At 49.0% G+C, this 17,815-nt stretch overlaps 4 non-coding genes and 3 pseudogenes across 4 annotated transcripts; all 7 read right to left on the bottom strand.

Moving 5' to 3' along the window:
• Positions 1-4,779: 4,779 nt before the first annotated feature.
• LOC141200969 (U2 spliceosomal RNA) lies at positions 4,780-4,859 on the bottom strand (annotated as a pseudogene).
• Positions 4,860-5,977: 1,118 nt separating this feature from the next.
• Positions 5,978-6,162, bottom strand: LOC141200903 (U2 spliceosomal RNA). The gene has a single exon (XR_012272595.1). It is a non-coding gene; the product is annotated as a U2 spliceosomal RNA (small nuclear RNA).
• Positions 6,163-6,951: 789 nt separating this feature from the next.
• Positions 6,952-7,043, bottom strand: LOC141201066 (U2 spliceosomal RNA; annotated as a pseudogene).
• Positions 7,044-8,160: 1,117 nt separating this feature from the next.
• On the bottom strand, positions 8,161-8,320 carry LOC141200961 (U2 spliceosomal RNA; annotated as a pseudogene).
• A 5,811-nt stretch (positions 8,321-14,131) lies between these two features.
• LOC141200959 (U2 spliceosomal RNA) lies at positions 14,132-14,318 on the bottom strand. The gene has a single exon (XR_012272628.1). It is a non-coding gene; the product is annotated as a U2 spliceosomal RNA (small nuclear RNA).
• A 1,123-nt stretch (positions 14,319-15,441) lies between these two features.
• On the bottom strand, positions 15,442-15,632 carry LOC141200737 (U2 spliceosomal RNA). Its single transcript, XR_012272449.1, has one exon. It is a non-coding gene; the product is annotated as a U2 spliceosomal RNA (small nuclear RNA).
• A 1,123-nt stretch (positions 15,633-16,755) lies between these two features.
• On the bottom strand, positions 16,756-16,946 carry LOC141199841 (U2 spliceosomal RNA). The gene has a single exon (XR_012271583.1). It is a non-coding gene; the product is annotated as a U2 spliceosomal RNA (small nuclear RNA).
• Positions 16,947-17,815: the final 869 nt, after the last annotated feature.

Genomic DNA, 17,815 nt, shown 5'->3' with positions numbered 1-17,815 from the left:
TTCTCCACGTCATCCTTGGCTCTGATTAGCTTGTGGATAGTTTTGGGCTTCCACAAGTCGGGCTTGAGTCCCTCCAGTTGATGCTCCCCCACAAATCGAACGACGTCTCCGTAGAACCATGGCGTCGTCCAGTTGTAGGGGAAGGAGCTGTCCCACTTGTCCCAGCCGAGTCGCCTCCAAAGAGGAAGCAGGAAGAAGCGAGACATGGACCTGCCCGCGGAGCCATTCTTGACTTGCAAAGTCCGGCGGACACAATCACACACAAAAGAGGATCGCAGGAGGGTGGGGATATCTGGAACGCCCTTCCCACCCTTGCGAGGCTCCTTGTACATGACGGCCCGCCTGACTCTGTCCATCTTGGATCCCCAGACAAAGTGAAACACTGTCCTAGTAATGGCCCTGCACACAGTGACGTGTGGGGGCCAGGCCTGCGCCGTGTACTGCAAGACGGGCAGGACCTCATTACGCAGGACGAGTGCCTTACCCTCACAAGTGAGGTGTCTGAGGCTCCAGAGTCCGATCCGTTGCTTCACCTTGGCCAAGCGTTCTTGCCAGGACTTGAGGGCCGCTCCTTCCTTCCCGAACCAGACTCCCAGCACCTTGAGGAAATCCGGTTGAATGTTGAAGGGGAAGGGGGCGGAGGAGGCCGGCTGCCAATCCCCGAAGAGCATGGCTTCCGACTTCCTGCAGTTGACTTTGGCCCCTGAAGCCCGGCCGAACCTCTCACACGTCTGGACGAGGGCGTCGACTGAACCACGATCAGCGCAGAAGACGGTGACGTCGTCCATGTAGAGCGAGCACTTGACCTCGTGTCGTCCCGGACCCGGTGCGGTGATCCCTCTGATCTCTCCATTCTGCCGGATAGCCTCTGCGAAGAGTTCTATAACACAAACAAAAAGAAGAGGTGATAGAGGGCAGCCTTGTCTGACCCCAGAGAGGACAGGGAAGGGGTCAGTCTTCCAGCCGTTCACCAACACCGAGCTGTGGATATCAAAATACATCAGACGGACATACGAACAAAACATGTTACCCAAACCTAACCGGTGCAGAGCTCGGCCCATGAACTCGTGGGAAACCCGGTCGAAGGCCTTCTCCTGATCCAAGGAGACCAGGGCCGCGTGTGCGCGGCGGACCTTGATGTACTCGACCGTGTCCCGCACGAGAGCGAGGCTGTCTGCGATGCGACGTCCAGGGATGCCGCAGGTCTGGTCCGGGTGGATGATCCGTCCGATGACCGTCTTAAGTCGTGTCGCCATCGTCTTGGCCAGGATCTTGTAGTCCACGTTGAGCAGAGTGATGGGACGCCAATTCCTCAGGTCGCACCTCTCTCCCTTCCGCTTGTACAGGATCGTGACCATTCCTTCCCTCAAAGATGGAGGCATTCTACCCTCCACCACCATCTCCTCGTACAGGTCCAACAGGTCCGGACAGATGAGGTCTCCCAGCGCTACATAGAGCTCCGCTGGAAGACCATCACTGCCCGGGGTCCTGCCGGTCCTAAAGGATTTAGCGGCAGAGAGCAATTCGCCCACCATCAGAGGTTTGTCCAAGGCTGCCGTGCCTGCAGGATCAAGATGGTTAGTGATACCTGACAGGAACTTATCAGCAGCGTCGGGGTCGGTAGTCTTGTGGGAGTAGAGTTCGCTGTAGAAGTCGCTGACGACCCTCATCACGTCCTCCTTCCCACGTCGCATGTTTCCGCTCTCGTCTCGCAGCTCGTTCAGGGGCGTGTGACCGGCATGAAGTTTCCTGAAAAAGAATGAGTTACATTTCTCACCCTTCTCCAGATTCTCCACTTTGGAACGGAAGATGATTCGCTTGGACTCCTCCTCAAAGTGCCTTTTCAGGCTCTTCTTGGTCTCCTCCAGCTCCTCCCTCACGTCCCAGCCGCAGTGAAGAAGGTCCTGCAGCGACCGCAGCTCGCGCTGCAGCCCTCTGAAGTCCCTCCTCTTCTCACACTCCTGTTGTCGACCCTTGGCCTGAAAGAAACAGCGAAACTCAAGTTTAACATATTCCCACCAATCAGAGACTGTTTGGAAGCTACCCTTGTAGGACTGCCACATTGCGTAGGCTGCTCTCAGCTCCTCCACGACTTCATCCTGAGCCAGCAGAGCACAATTCAGCTTCCAGGAGCCGGGGCCGGACGGAAAACCGTCGCCGAGGACACCTTGTAAGTGAATGGCTCTGTGGTCGGAGAAGAAGCAGGAGACCATCGAGTGCCTACTCTGCCTGACTGCCCGAGAGGTGAACACAAAGTCAATCCTGGAGCGGAGTGAGCCATCGGGTCGGCTCCACGAATAGTTCGTGGAGCCTCTCCCCATGGAGCCCACCACGTCCTGAAGAGAGGCCTCGGTTACCATCTCGATGAGCAGCTTGGACGTGATGTCCAACTTGGCAGATGTGCCAGAACTACGACCGTCCTCCTCGATGGGGCAGTTGAAATCCCCGGCCATCACTAAGGTCCTGGTGGTGGCAAGCTGAAGCCGCAGGGTCTGGAAAAGCTCCAAACGCTCATTCTTCAGTGGGGACGCATACACGTTGATGAACCTGACAGGTTCCCCCGCCCAGTTGCCATCTACAACAAGAGCCCTGCCGCAGATGAGCTCCTGGACGGACTCAAGCGTGAATGCGCCCCCCCTGATCAGAATTGCGACCCCCGCAGACTTGCAGTCACCCCCACCGGACCAGTAGGATGGACCGTGGGACCACTCCCTGGCCAGATGTTTGAAGGACCTAGAGGAGGGAAGGGAACATTCCTGCAACATATAAACATCACACAACTGGGAAGTAAGGAAGGCATAAATAGTCTGACGTCTGAACTTGTCCTTGATGCTCCTGACATTAATGGAAAATAAGTTAATATTAGCCATCATGTAGGGAAAAAAGAAAAAGTTAGCGCAGGCAATACACCTTAGTTACCACTCCGGTCGGGTGGTCCCTCGTCGGTGTTGACTGCTGGTGACGGGATCACCAGCAGGCCCTCTTCCTCCATCTGGTCAAGCAGCGCGGCCTCAATCTCGGCGACCACCAGTTCCTCCTCTTCTGGCTCGGCCACCAGGGTCTCAACCATGTGCTCCATCTCTTCTGGCTCAGGGAGGGTATCCTCCTTTTCGCCTACGAAATCCAGAATCTTCTTTTTGGAGGATTCAGTAGCAGGGCTGTCCTCCACCTTCCTCTTTCCCCGGGTTGGAACTGGGGAGACAAGAAGGGGAAAATCCTCCTCGGAATAGATAGCGGCGGGTGGAGGAAAGGTTAATTCCACCGCTACCATGGTCTGGGGAGGGAGAGTGGCTGCCGGGGCAGGGGAAAGGACACCTGCTGAGGAGTAGGGGAAGGAGGAAGAGGAAGTGGAATCCTCAGCAGGGGTGGCCGGGGTGGGGGGGGATTGGACGGGGGTGGCAGGGGGAGGGATCGAGAGAGGGGTGACAGAACTCTTACCCTCCTTTGACTTTTTCTTCTGCTTCGGAGCTGCTGGGACCGTCGCTGGGGCTTTGGCCACCGACTCCTTGACCGCTTTGGCCTTGGTCGTCTCGGCCTTGGCCGCTGTGGCCTTGGTCGTCGCGTCCTTGACCTTCACAGGCCTGGTCGTCGGGGCCTTGTCCTCCGTAGCTGGGGTCGTCGCAACCACCGATGCCCAGGATCTCTCACGCCTGGGGCAATCCTTGTACAGATGAGCCGCCAGCCCACACAGGTTGCAGGACGTCTTCTTCGGGCAGTCCTTCGAGCTGTGTCCCGTCACTCGACAAATCCTGCAGGCATCCTCCTTGCAGTCCTTCATCTCGTGGCCGTTCTTGCCGCATCTCCTGCAGTTCCGCGGCATGTCCGGGTAATAGATGAGGCCGTAGGAGTTGCCCAGGGAGAATGTCGGGGGCAGGTGCCGAAGTCCGTCTGAGTACGCCAGGTCCCTGTGAAGTCTAACGGTCACCGACCACTTACCTGTCCAGAAGCCGAGTCCATTCAGGATGTGAGAGGGTTCCTTCACAACCAAACAGAAGCGTCTCAGGAAGGTACAGATGTCTTGGCCTGGGGTGTGCGGGTTGCGCATGGAGACCGTGATCCTCCTTTCATCCCTCTGGATAGGGCAGCTACCTGTAAAGGCAGAGAAAGAATTATCCGGTCCTTTTGCGCTTACCATTTCCCAGAACCTCCTGCAGGTGTTCACAGTGGCGAAGGTGACGAAGAAGATCCCCGTCAAGAAGGTCTGGATGCTGAGGGTGTCCGACCTGGAGAAGCCTCGATCCAGCAGCATCTTCTGGCAGAACACGTCCGAGGACATGTCCGGCACCCTCCCATCCACTTCCTTCAGCTTCAGGGCCACCGTCTGCCGCATCCATGGCTCCAGGGCTGGAGCTTCGTGGCGGGGCTTCTGGGGTCCCTTCTGCTGGCCAGTCGTGGAGGCAGAGTCCTTGGGGTCAGAATCGGCTCCTGGCTGGGCCCTCCTGGCTGTCCCCAGCTCCAGGCTCTTCTTTTCGGCCTTCCTCGCAGCGCTTGCCATGGCTTTCCTCCTGCAGTTACTTCTTGGAGCTGGATCTGGAACTCTTCCCGGAATGGGTGGAGCTATGCAGATTCTTCTCCCGTCGTGTTCTGGACAAATTCCCCGAAAGGTCTTTGTCTCGATGATTTTCTTCCTCGAAGATTCCACAGGACAGCCCGATTCTTCTCCGAGTCTTCGTCTTCTTCTGGATTCTTTAGAACTTCTTCCTCCCACCGATATCCGCCTTCGTTCTCTGATGTCAGCTGGGCTCCGAAGCTCTTCTCCTTCCGAGTTCGATCGCTCTCATCAAGTGTAGATCGTAGCTCTTGTGTTCTTAAAAGAACAGATACTACACTTGATCTTAGCCAAAAGGCCGAGAAGCGATAACCAGAATTGGTTTCCGACTACGGTGCCACCCAAGGATTCTGAAAAGTCCATTTGTGGAGATGGCCACCTGGACTCCCGTTAAGAAGACATGCTGTCAACCTCTAGATCCCTCACATGCCTGCACTTTTCGGCTTGCTGCTGCTGCAATCCACGCGTTTTAGATCTGCATAACTCCACCTCTTTTAGCACAGTACCCTCAACCCCCGGCTGTTCCCACCCGCCTCAACACCGTTGGAAGGGAGGAGAACCAATTAAGGCGGGGGGGGGGGTGGAACGAGCAGCTGTCTACCCTTAGCAGGAGGGTTGCTGATTAATTACCTCTCCTGCTGCTGCTGCTGGCTGTCCAGCAGCAGACTGAAGGTGGCTGCTGCTGTGCGCAGGTATATAAAGGCTCAGAGCCTATTATGACACGCGCAGCCAGCGTTCCATTGCCACATTCCGTCTACTGCAGGCGGGATACCTGGATGGCTGAATGTCACTGAGAAGCTCACAGAGACCGCCATAAGCAACAGTTTAAAAGAATGCCACAGACTAATCAACCAAACTTTTTGGGTTGGTTTCTCTTTTATAGTCTGCAGGCATTAAATGAAAGAAGTCAGTGTTCCAGCAGAGGGAGACAACGTTTCAGAAAAGGCATTGTAGCAAACCAAAAAAGAAATTTTAAGCGCAGCAGAGTAACCAGCTCACATACCTGTTAGCTCAGGTGAGTTTAAAAGGCTGCTGTTGATAACAAGGGCATTTGCTAAATAGATGGTGTGTGTGCAACAATATACTGAAAGGTCAATTATATTGTGCAGCTTATCTCACCACCTGTAGTTATTTAGGTGAAAGCTCCAAAATGCTTGCCTAATATGTCTGTTTATCCAAAAGGAAGTATAGAGGGAGAGCTAGATAGATAGCATTGCATTACATTACATTACATGGCAATGCAATGCACAGTTGCTGAAGTTGAACCAAAATGAGCTTGTCATCTGGCTTCTGCAACTTTTAACATGAAAAATCCAATGAGGAGAAGAAAAGCAAAGCCAAAGAGTCCATCCCAAAATCCGACAAACAAGCAAAATGAACAAAAAGCATTGAATTCAATTCTTTCTGATTTTAGAAACTGCATTAAAGAAGGGGTGCACCGGTCCTGGAGATACTGCAATACCAGGTCAATGCGTGGAGTGGACAAAGCAAGCTCTTTTTCCATCTCCCTGTTCTAAAAATCCATTTAATATATGGTCCCCAGATAGGGGACGTATCAGATATTAAACTGATAAGAACAGATTTTTTTTTTTTTATCGAAAGCCCGAATTCGTGTACAAAACCCGAGTGCGCTTAAAAAAGTGACAAATGCCACAAAAAAAGTGCACTAGGATGCTGGTCTTCTTGAAACCCTCTCCAAAAGGAGAAGGGTCCCCCAAACCATTCCCCGTCCCTCCGAGCCAAAAGGCCACAGCGAGGAACAGGGACAAAAAGCCACCTCCAGCCGAAGCCAGAGGCGACCCAATCTTACCCCCAGCACCTGCCCGAGTTCTCACCCGAGCAAGGCACTGGGAGCCAAAGACTGTGCTCCCCTCCCGGAAGAGGGGAGCCAACAACGCTCTCCTTCCGAAAGAGGAGAGCCAGGGGGGTTCAGGGGGGAGCGGAACCTGATGGCCACACACTCCCCCCCTAGACCTGCCAAGAGAGGAACCCGTAAGGGAACCGCATCCCGACAAAATCCTAGTAGGACGTGACACACGTGAATAAGTGGACACACAGTGACAAAGAAATTAAATAAATAGTGAAGGTTTCACAGTATAATACTGCCCGGACCTTCGACCGGGAATTGAAAAATTCCCCATCCTAAGACCAGAAGGCCCGGAATAAGGGTGTGTGCAAAGAAAGAAAATTTGAAGTGCTTGTGCAAATGTGCCATAAACTCAAGTGGGGTTCCCAATCCAAGTGAGTTAAGGCACCCCAGGGTCACCACTCCTGGGGCACTTCACACTTCGGGCTTTCGATCTTCCCCGGCCCAATGGCGTCGGTCCTGGGGGGCCATGCTTTCCACCAGATGACTATATTAGCCACCTGGCGTACTAACAAGCACCTAAACCCCAGTGTGCATAATGTATCAATCTACTAGGGCGGCCAACATCCAAAACCGCCTTTTCGAAAGATACTACACTTGATCTTAGCCAAAAGGCCGAGAAGCGATAACCAGAATTGGTTTCCGACTACGGTGCCACCCAAGGATTCTGAAAAGTCCATTTGTGGAGATGGCCACCTGGACTCCCGTTAAGAAGACATGCTGTCAACCTCTAGATCCCTCACATGCCTGCACTTTTCGGCTTGCTGCTGCTGCAATCCACGCGTTTTAGATCTGCATAACTCCACCTCTTTTAGCACAGTACCCTCAACCCCCGGCTGTTCCCACCCGCCTCAACACCGTCGGAAGGGAGGAGAACCAATTAAGGCGGGGGGGGGGTGGAACGAGCAGCTGTCTACCCTTAGCAGGAGGGTTGCTGATTAATTACCTCTCCTGCTGCTGCTGCTGGCTGTCCAGCAGCAGACTGAAGGTGGCTGCTGCTGTGCGCAGGTATATAAAGGCTCAGAGCCTATTATGACACGCGCAGCCAGCGTTCCATTGCCACATTCCGTCTACTGCAGGCGGGATACCTGGATGGCTGAATGTCACTGAGAAGCTCACAGAGACCGCCATAAGCAACAGTTTAAAAGAATGCCACAGACTAATCAACCAAACTTTTTGGGTTGGTTTCTCTTTTATAGTCTGCAGGCATTAAATGAAAGAAGTCAGTGTTCCAGCAGAGGGAGACAACGTTTCAGAAAAGGCATTGTAGCAAACCAAAAAAGAAATTTTAAGCGCAGCAGAGTAACCAGCTCACATACCTGTTAGCTCAGGTGAGTTTAAAAGGCTGCTGTTGATAACAAGGGCATTTGCTAAATAGATGGTGTGTGTGCAACAATATACTGAAAGGTCAATTATATTGTGCAGCTTATCTCACCACCTGTAGTTATTTAGGTGAAAGCTCCAAAATGCTTGCCTAATATGTCTGTTTATCCAAAAGGAAGTATAGAGGGAGAGCTAGATAGATAGCATTGCATTACATTACATTACATGGCAATGCAATGCACAGTTGCTGAAGTTGAACCAAAATGAGCTTGTCATCTGGCTTCTGCAACTTTTAACATGAAAAATCCAATGAGGAGAAGAAAAGCAAAGCCAAAGAGTCCATCCCAAAATCCGACAAACAAGCAAAATGAACAAAAAGCATTGAATTCAATTCTTTCTGATTTTAGAAACTGCATTAAAGAAGGGGTGCACCGGTCCTGGAGATACTGCAATACCAGGTCAATGCGTGGAGTGGACAGAGCAAGCTCTTTTTCCATCTCCCTGTTCTAAAAATCCATTTAATATATGGTCCCCAGATAGGGGACGTATCAGATATAGTGTTGAGCCACCCCCGAAGTGTTCGGGTTCGGTTCGGTTCGTCGAACACCGGGATGTTCGAGGAACTGTTCGTCGAACTGTTCGTCGAACACCTTAGAACACCGTCGAACACAGTTAAAACCAATGGCAGGCAAACAAAAACACATAGAAACACATAGAAAACACCTGCAAAGGTGTCCAAAAGCTGACAAACTGCTCAGAAGACACTCTCTTTAAAAAAGCCGGCCGGCAAATTCAGCAGCGGCATACACCGGTACCCGACAATTTAGACAAGAAGGAATAGAGCATCACACATAGATTAGACAGATAGAAACATGTCAGTCACACATATAAGAAGCACAGTGACAGTGTTGGTTACTGCACTTGTCATTTAGTGTAAAGGATTTATTAAAAAAAATATTAGTGTTTTCATGCACCGTCTCTTTAAAAAAGCCGGCCGGCAATTCAGCATCTGTACCCGACAATTTAGAACAGAAAGAATAGAGCTTCACACATAGATTAGATAGATAGAAACATGTCAGTCACATATATAATAAGTACAGTGATAGTGTTGCTTACTGTACTTGTCATTTAGTGTAAAGGATTTATTTAAAAAAATAATAGTGTTTTCATGCACTGTCTCTTTAAAAAAGCCGGCCGGCAATTCAGCAGCGGTACCCGACAATTTATAACAGACAGAATAGAGCTTCACACATAGATTAGATAGATAGAAACATGTCAGTCACATATATATGAAGTACAGTGATAGTGTTGGTTACTGTACTTGTCATTTAGTATTAAAATAAAGGATTTATTATTAAAAAAATTGGCGTGGGGTTCCCCTTAATTTTAGGCTCTAGCGGAGGTTAAGCAGACGGCTGGGGCAGATGTTTGAAGCCTGGGAAGGGGGTAATACCCACGGAGCTTCCCAGGCTACTAATATCAGCCCCCAGCTGAATACATAGCCTTTACTAGCTATTAAAATGGGGGACCCCCCAAAAAAAATGACGTGGGGTCCCCCCTAATTTAATAGCTAGCAAAGGCTAGGCAGACAGCTGGGGGCTGATATTAATAGCCCAGGAAGGGAGCCATGAATATTGGCCCCCTCCCAGGCTAGAAACACCAGCCGTCAGCCGCCCCAGAAATGGCGCATTCATAGGATGCGCCAATTCTGGCACTTAGCCTCGCTCTTCCACGCTGCCCTGGTGCGGTGGCAGGGGGTAATAGGGTTGGGGTTGATGTCAGCTTATAATGCCAGCTGACATCAAGCCCAGGTTAGTAATGTAGAGGCGTCTATAAGACACCGCCATTACTAACCCCATAGTCAAAGTTAAAAAAAACACAAACACCCAGAATAAAGTCCTTTAATTGAAATAAAGACACAATCCTTTATTGTTCTAAATTAAACCATACTTACCATCACGCCCATTCCAGCTGAAGCCAACGATCTCCTGCAATAAAAGAAAAATAATAAAGCAACCTCATCCTTACGTTTCCATGGTTCCCACGACAGCTTCAGCTCTGCTACATCGAGATGACAGGCTGGACCGCAGCAGAACGCTGCCATCCAGCCTGTCATCCCGCAGACACTGAGAAGCGCAGGCTTGCTTGCGCTGCTCAGCGTCTCTCTGTGACGACATCCAGAAGAGCCGAGTTCATGTCCAATTAACTCGGCTCACCTCATGCACGTCACTGACAGCGTGGGAAAATTCTCACGCTGAAGCGCTGATTGCAGGAGAATTTTCCCACGCTGTCAGTGACGTGCAGGAGGTGAGCTGAGTTCATTGGACATGAGCTCACCTCATGCACATCACTGACAGCGTGGGAGAATTCTCCTGCACTCAGCACTTCAGCGTGAGAATTTTCCCACGCTGTCAGTGACGTGCATGAGGTGAGCCGAGTTCATTGGACATGACCTCGGCTCATCTGGATGCCGTCACAGCGAGACAGTGAGGAGCGCAAGCATGCCTGCGCTTCTCAGTGTCTGCGGGATGACAGACTGGATGGCAGCGTTCTGCTGCGGTCCAGCCAGTCATCTCGATGTAGCAGAGCTGAAGCTGTCGTGGGAACCATGGAAAGGTAAGGATGAGGTTGGTTTATTATTTTTCTTTTATTGCAGGAGATCGTTGGCTTCAGCTGGAATGGGTGTGATGGTAAGTATGGTTTAATTTAGAACAATAAAGAATTGTGTCTTTATTTCAATTAAAGGACTTTATTCTGGGTGTTGTGTTTTTTTTAAATACTTTACTAGAAATTCATGGCGGTCATGTCTAATACTGGCGTGACCCCATGAATTTTGGGCTTGGGGCCAGCTGATAATACCAAGCTGGCCCTAACCCCTTTATTACCCAGTGAGCCACCGCACCAGGGCCCTGGATGAGTTGGGCACAGCGCCAGAAGATGGCGCTTCTATGAAAGCGCCATTTTCCGGGGTGGCTGCGGACTGCAATTTGTAGCGGGGGGGGGCCCAGAAAGCTTGGGCCTCCCTGCGCTGCAGATTCCAGCCCCCAGCTGCCTAGTTGTACCTGGCTGGACACAAAAATAGGGCGAAGCCCCACGTACTTTTTTTTTTAATTATTTCATGAAATTCATGAAATAATTAAGAAAAAAAGGGCTTCCCTATATTGTTGTGTCCGGCCAGGTACAAATAGGCAGCTGGTGGATGGGGGCAGCCCGTTCCTGCCTGCTGTACCTGGCTGGACACAAATATAGTGCGAAGCCCCACTTAAATTTTTTTAAATTATTTCAGGAAATTCATGAAATAACTTTAAAAAAATTGACGTGGGGCTTCGCACTATATTTGTGTCCAGCCAGGTACAGCAGGCAGGAACGGGCTGCCCCCAACCACCAGCTGCCTATTTGTACCTGGCCGGACACAACAATATAGGGAAGCCCTTTTTTTCTTAATTATTTCATGAAATAATTTAAAGAAAATTGACGTGGGGCTTCGCCCTGTTTTTGTGTCCAGCCAGGTACAACTAGGCAGCTGGGGGCTGGAATCCGCAGCGCAGGGAGGCCCAAGCTTTCTGGGCCACCCCCGCTGCAAATTGCAGTCCGCAGCCATCCCGGAAAATGGCGCGTTCATAGAAGCGCCATCTTCTGGCGCTGTACCCAACTCATCCAGGGCCCTGATGCGGTGGCTCACTGGGTAATAAAGGGGTTAGGGCCAGCTTGGCATTATCAGCTGGCCCTAAGCCCGAAATTCATGGGGTCACGCCAATATTAGACATGACCACCATGAATTTCTAGTAAAGTATTTAAAAAAAACACAACACCCAGAAAAAAGTCCTTTAATTTAAATAAAGACACAATTCTTTATTGTTCTAAATTAAACCATACTTACCATCACACCCATTCCAGCTGAAGCCAACGATCTCCTGAAATAAAAGAAAAATAATAAAGCAACATCATCCTTACCTTTCCATAGTTCCCATGACAGCTTCAGCTCTGCTACATCGAGATGACAGGCTGGACCGCAGCAGAACGCTGCCATCCAGCCTGTCATCCCGCAGACACTGAGAAGCGCAGGCTTGCTTGCGCTCCACAGTGTCTCTCTGTGAGGGCATCCAGATGAGCCGAGTTAATGTCCAATGAACTCGGCTCACCTCATGCACGTCACTGACAGCGTGGGAAAATTCTCCTGCACTCAGCGCTTCAGCGTGGGAGAATTCTCACACTGAAGCGCTGAGTGCAGGAGAATTCTCCCACGCTGTCAGTGACGTGCAGGAGGTGAGCTGAGTTCATTGGACATGAGCTCACCTTATGCACGTCACTGACAGCGTGGGAAAATTTTCCTGCACTCACCGCTTCAGCGTGAGAATTTTCCCACGCTGTCAGTGACGTGCATGAGGTGAGCCGAGTTCATTGGACATGAACTCGGCTCATCTGGATGTCGTCACAGAGAGACGCTGAGCAGCGCAAGCAAGCCTGCGCTTCTCAGTGTCTGCGGGATGACAGGCTGGATGGCAGCGTTCTGCTGCGGTCCAGCCTGTCATCTCGATGTAGCAGAGCTGAAGCTGTCGTGGGAACCATGGAAAGGTAAGGATGAGGTTGCTTTATTATTTTTCTTTTATTGCAGGAGATCGTTGGCTTCAGCTGGAATGGGCGTGACGGTAAGTATGGTTTAATTTAGAACAATAAAGGATTGTGTCTTTATTTCAATTAAAGGACTTTATTCTGGGTGTTTGTGTTTTTTTTAACTTTGACTATGGGGTTAGTAATGGGGGTGTCTTATAGACGCCTCTCCATTACTAACCTGGGCTTGATGTCAGCTGGCATTATAAGCTGACATCAACCCCAACCCTATTACCCCCTGCCACCGCACCAGGGCAGCGTGGAAGAGCGAGGCTAAGTGCCAGAATTGGCGCATCCTATGAATGCGCCATTTCTGGGGCGGCTGACGGCTGGTGTTTCTAGCCTGGGAGGGGGCCAATATTCATGGCTCCCTTCCTGGGCTATTAATATCAGCCCCCAGCTGTCTGCCTAGCCTTTGCTAGCTATTAAATTAGGGGGGACCCCACGTCATTTTTTTTGGGGGGTCCCCCATTTTAATAGCTAGTAAAGGCTATGTATTCAGCTGGGGGCTGATATTAGTAGCCTGGGAAGCTCCGTGGGTATTACCCCCTTCCCAGGCTTCAAACATCTGCCCCAGCCGTCTGCTTAACCTCCGCTAGAGCCTAAAATTAAGGGGAACCCCACGCCTATTTTCTTAATAATAAATCCTTTATTTTAATACTAAATGACAAGTACAGTAACCAACACTATCACTGTACTTCATATATATGTGACTGACATGTTTCTATCTATCTAATCTATGTGTGAAGCTCTATTCTGTCTGTTATAAATTGTCGGGTACCGCTGCTGAATTGCCCGCCGGCTTTTTTAAAGAGACGGTGCATGAAAACACTATTATTTTTTTTGATAAATCCTTTACGCTAAATGACAAGTACAGTAAGCAACACTGTCACTGTACTTCATATATATGTGGCTGACATGTTTCTATCTATCTAATCTATGTGTGATTCTCTATTCTTTCTATTCTAAATTGTCGGGTACCGCTGCTGAATTGCCGGCCGGCTTTTTTAAAGAGACGGTGCATGAAAACACTATTATTTTTTTTGATAAATCCTTTACACTAAATGACAAGTACAGTAAGCAACACTGTCACTGTACTTCATATATATGTGGCTGACATGTTTCTATCTATCTAATCTATGTGTGAAGCTCTATTCTGTCTGTTATAAATTGTCGGGTACCGCTGCTGAATTGCCCGCCGGCTTTTTTAAAGAGACGGTGCATGAAAACACTATTATTTTTTTTGATAAATCCTTTACGCTAAATGACAAGTACAGTAAGCAACACTGTCACTGTACTTCATATATATGTGGCTGACATGTTTCTATCTATCTAATCTATGTGTGATTCTCTATTCTTTCTATTCTAAATTGTCGGGTACCGCTGCTGAATTGCCGGCCGGCTTTTTTAAAGAGACGGTGCATGAAAACACTATTATTTTTTTTGATAAATCCTTTACGCTAAATGACAAGTACAGTAAGCAACACTGTCACTGTACTTCATATATATGTGACTGACATGTTTATATCTATCTAATCTATGTGTGAAGCTCTATTCTTTCGGTTCTAAATTGTCGGGTACCGGTGTATGCCGCTGATGAATTGCCGGCTTTTCATGTTTCACTGTTGGCACTGTTCCCATCGATTTGGGCAATCACTGTAATGCCACAACCACCATGGCTGCGGCATTACAGTGAGTGGCAGACAATCCCTGCATGATTGGTGCTCTAAATAGCGCCAGACATGCAGGACACGCTTTTGGTGCACGAACAGTTATCGAACATAACCTCGAACAGCCGAATTTTTTGCAAATCGTTCGGGTTCGTGGAACAACTCGAACACCGCCCAAAACAGCTCGAATTTGAGATTGGCGAACAGTTCTAGTCGAACACCGCTCATCTCTAATCAGATATTAAACTGATAAGAACAGATACTACACTTGATCTTAGCCAAAAGGCCGAGAAGCGATAACCAGAATTGGTTTCCGACTACGGTGCCACCCAAGGATTCTGAAAAGTCCATTTGTGGAGATGGCCACCTGGACTCCCGTTAAGAAGACATGCTGTCAACCTCTAGATCCCTCACATGCCTGCACTTTTCGGCTTGCTGCTGCTGCAATCCACGCGTTTTAGATCTGCATAACTCCACCTCTTTTAGCACAGTACCCTCAACCCCCGGCTGTTCCCACCCGCCTCAACACCGTTGGAAGGGAGGAGAACCAATTAAGGCGGGGGGGGGGGGGTGGAACGAGCAGCTGTCTACCCTTAGCAGGAGGGTTGCTGATTAATTACCTCTCCTGCTGCTGCTGCTGCTGGCTGTCCAGCAGCAGACTGAAGGTGGCTGCTGCTGTGCGCAGGTATATAAAGGCTCAGAGCCTATTATGACACGCGCAGCCAGCGTTCCATTGCCACATTCCGTCTACTGCAGGCGGGATACCTGGATGGCTGAATGTCACTGAGAAGCTCACAGAGACCGCCATAAGCAACAGTTTAAAAGAATGCCACAGACTAATCAACCAAACTTTTTGGGTTGGTTTCTCTTTTATAGTCTGCAGGCATTAAATGAAAGAAGTCAGTGTTCCAGCAGAGGGAGACAACGTTTCAGAAAAGGCATTGTAGCAAACCAAAAAAGAAATTTTAAGCGCAGCAGAGTAACCAGCTCACATACCTGTTAGCTCAGGTGAGTTTAAAAGGCTGCTGTTGATAACAAGGGCATTTGCTAAATAGATGGTGTGTGTGCAACAATATACTGAAAGGTCAATTATATTGTGCAGCTTATCTCACCACCTGTAGTTATTTAGGTGAAAGCTCCAAAATGCTTGCCTAATATGTCTGTTTATCCAAAAGGAAGTATAGAGGGAGAGCTAGATAGATAGCATTGCATTACATTACATTACATGGCAATGCAATGCACAGTTGCTGAAGTTGAACCAAAATGAGCTTGTCATCTGGCTTCTGCAACTTTTAACATGAAAAATCCAATGAGGAGAAGAAAAGCAAAGCCAAAGAGTCCATCCCAAAATCCGACAAACAAGCAAAATGAACAAAAAGCATTGAATTCAATTCTTTCTGATTTTAGAAACTGCATTAAAGAAGGGGTGCACCGGTCCTGGAGATACTGCAATACCAGGTCAATGCGTGGAGTGGACAGAGCAAGCTCTTTTTCCTTCTCCCTGTTCTAAAAATCCATTTAATATATGGTCCCCAGATAGGGGACGTATCAGATATTAAACTTATAAGAACAGATACTACACTTGATCTTAGCCAAAAGGCCGAGAAGCGATAACCAGAATTGGTTTCCGACTACGGTGCCACCCAAGGATTCTGAAAAGTCCATTTGTGGAGATGGCCACCTGGACTCCCGTTAAGAAGACATGCTGTCAACCTCTAGATCCCTCACATGCCTGCACTTTTCGGCTTGCTGCTGCTGCAATCCACGCGTTTTAGATCTGCATAACTCCACCTCTTTTAGCACAGTACCCTCAACCCCCGGCTGTTCCCACCCGCCTCAACACCGTTGGAAGGGAGGAGAACCAATTAAGGCGGGGGGGGGGGGGTGGAACGAGCAGCTGTCTACCCTTAGCAGGAGGGTTGCTGATTAATTACCTCTCCTGCTGCTGCTGCTGCTGGCTGTCCAGCAGCAGACTGAAGGTGGCTGCTGCTGTGCGCAGGTATATAAAGGCTCAGAGCCTATTATGACACGCGCAGCCAGCGTTCCATTGCCACATTCCGTCTACTGCAGGCGGGATACCTGGATGGCTGAATGTCACTGAGAAGCTCACAGAGACCGCCATAAGCAACAGTTTAAAAGAATGCCACAGACTAATCAACCAAACTTTTTGGGTTGGTTTCTCTTTTATAGTCTGCAGGCATTAAATGAAAGAAGTCAGTGTTCCAGCAGAGGGAGACAACGTTTCAGAAAAGGCATTGTAGCAAACCAAAAAATAAATTTTAAGCGCAGCAGAGTAACCAGCTCACATACCTGTTAGCTCAGGTGAGTTTAAAAGGCTGCTGTTGATAACAAGGGCATTTGCTAAATAGATGGTGTGTGTGCAACAATATACTGAAAGGTAAATTATATTGTGCAGCTTATCTCACCACCTGTAGTTATTTAGGTGAAAGCTCCAAAATGCTTGCCTAATATGTCTGTTTATCCAAAAGGAAGTATAGAGGGAGAGCTAGATAGATAGCATTGCATTACATTACATTACATGGCAATGCAATGCACAGTTGCTGAAGTTGAACCAAAATGAGCTTGTCATCTGGCTTCTGCAACTTTTAACATGAAAAATCCAATGAGGAGAAGAAAAGCAAAGCCAAAGAGTCCATCCCAAAATCCGACAAACAAGCAAAATGAACAAAAAGCATTGAATTCAATTCTTTCTGATTTTAGAAACTGCATTAAAGAAGGGGTGCACCGGTCCTGGAGATACTGCAATACCAGGTCAATGCGTGGAGTGGACAGAGCAAGCTCTTTTTCCATCTCCCTGTTCTAAAAATCCATTTAATATATGGTCCCCAGATAGGGGACGTATCAGATATTAAACTGATAAGAACAGATACTACACTTGATCTTAGCCAAAAGGCCGAGAAGCGATAACCAGAATTGGTTTCCGACTACGGTGCCACCCAAGGATTCTGAAAAGTCCATTTGTGGAGATGGCCACCTGGACTCCCGTTAAGAAGACATGCTGTCAACCTCTAGATCCCTCACATGCCTGCACTTTTCGGCTTGCTGCTGCTGCAATCCACGCGTTTTAGATCTGCATAACTCCACCTCTTTTAGCACAGTACCCTCAACCCCCGGCTGTTCCCACCCGCCTCAACACCGTTGGAAGGGAGGAGAACCAATTAAGGCGGGGGGGGGGGTGGAACGAGCAGCTGTCTACCCTTAGCAGGAGGGTTGCTGATTAATTACCTCTCCTGCTGCTGCTGCTGCTGCTGGCTGTCCAGCAGCAGACTGAAGGTGGCTGCTGCTGTGCGCAGGTATATAAAGGCTCAGAGCCTATTATGACACGCGCAGCCAGCGTTCCATTGCCACATTCCGTCTACTGCAGGCGGGATACCTGGATGGCTGAATGTCACTGAGAAGCTCACAGAGACCGCCATAAGCAACAGTTTAAAAGAATGCCACAGACTAATCAACCAAACTTTTTGGGTTGGTTTCTCTTTTATAGTCTGCAGGCATTAAATGAAAGAAGTCAGTGTTCCAGCAGAGGGAGACAACGTTTCAGAAAAGGCATTGTAGCAAACCAAAAAAGAAATTTTAAGGGCAGCAGAGTAACCAGCTCACATACCTGTTAGCTCAGGTGAGTTTAAAAGGCTGCTGTTGATAACAAGGGCATTTGCTAAATAGATGGTGTGTGTGCAACAATATACTGAAAGGTCAATTATATTGTGCAGCTTATCTCACCACCTGTAGTTATTTAGGTGAAAGCTCCAAAATGCTTGCCTAATATGTCTGTTT

This window comes from Phyllobates terribilis, unplaced genomic scaffold (assembly GCF_046119375.1).
Source record: "Phyllobates terribilis strain yellow unplaced genomic scaffold, ASM4611937v1 Scaffold_108__1_contigs__length_5656254, whole genome shotgun sequence".
NCBI classification, from domain to species: Eukaryota; Metazoa; Chordata; class Amphibia; order Anura; family Dendrobatidae; genus Phyllobates; species Phyllobates terribilis.
The sequence above is the reverse complement of the archived record's forward strand: the minus strand, read 5'-3'. Positions and strand labels throughout refer to the sequence as shown.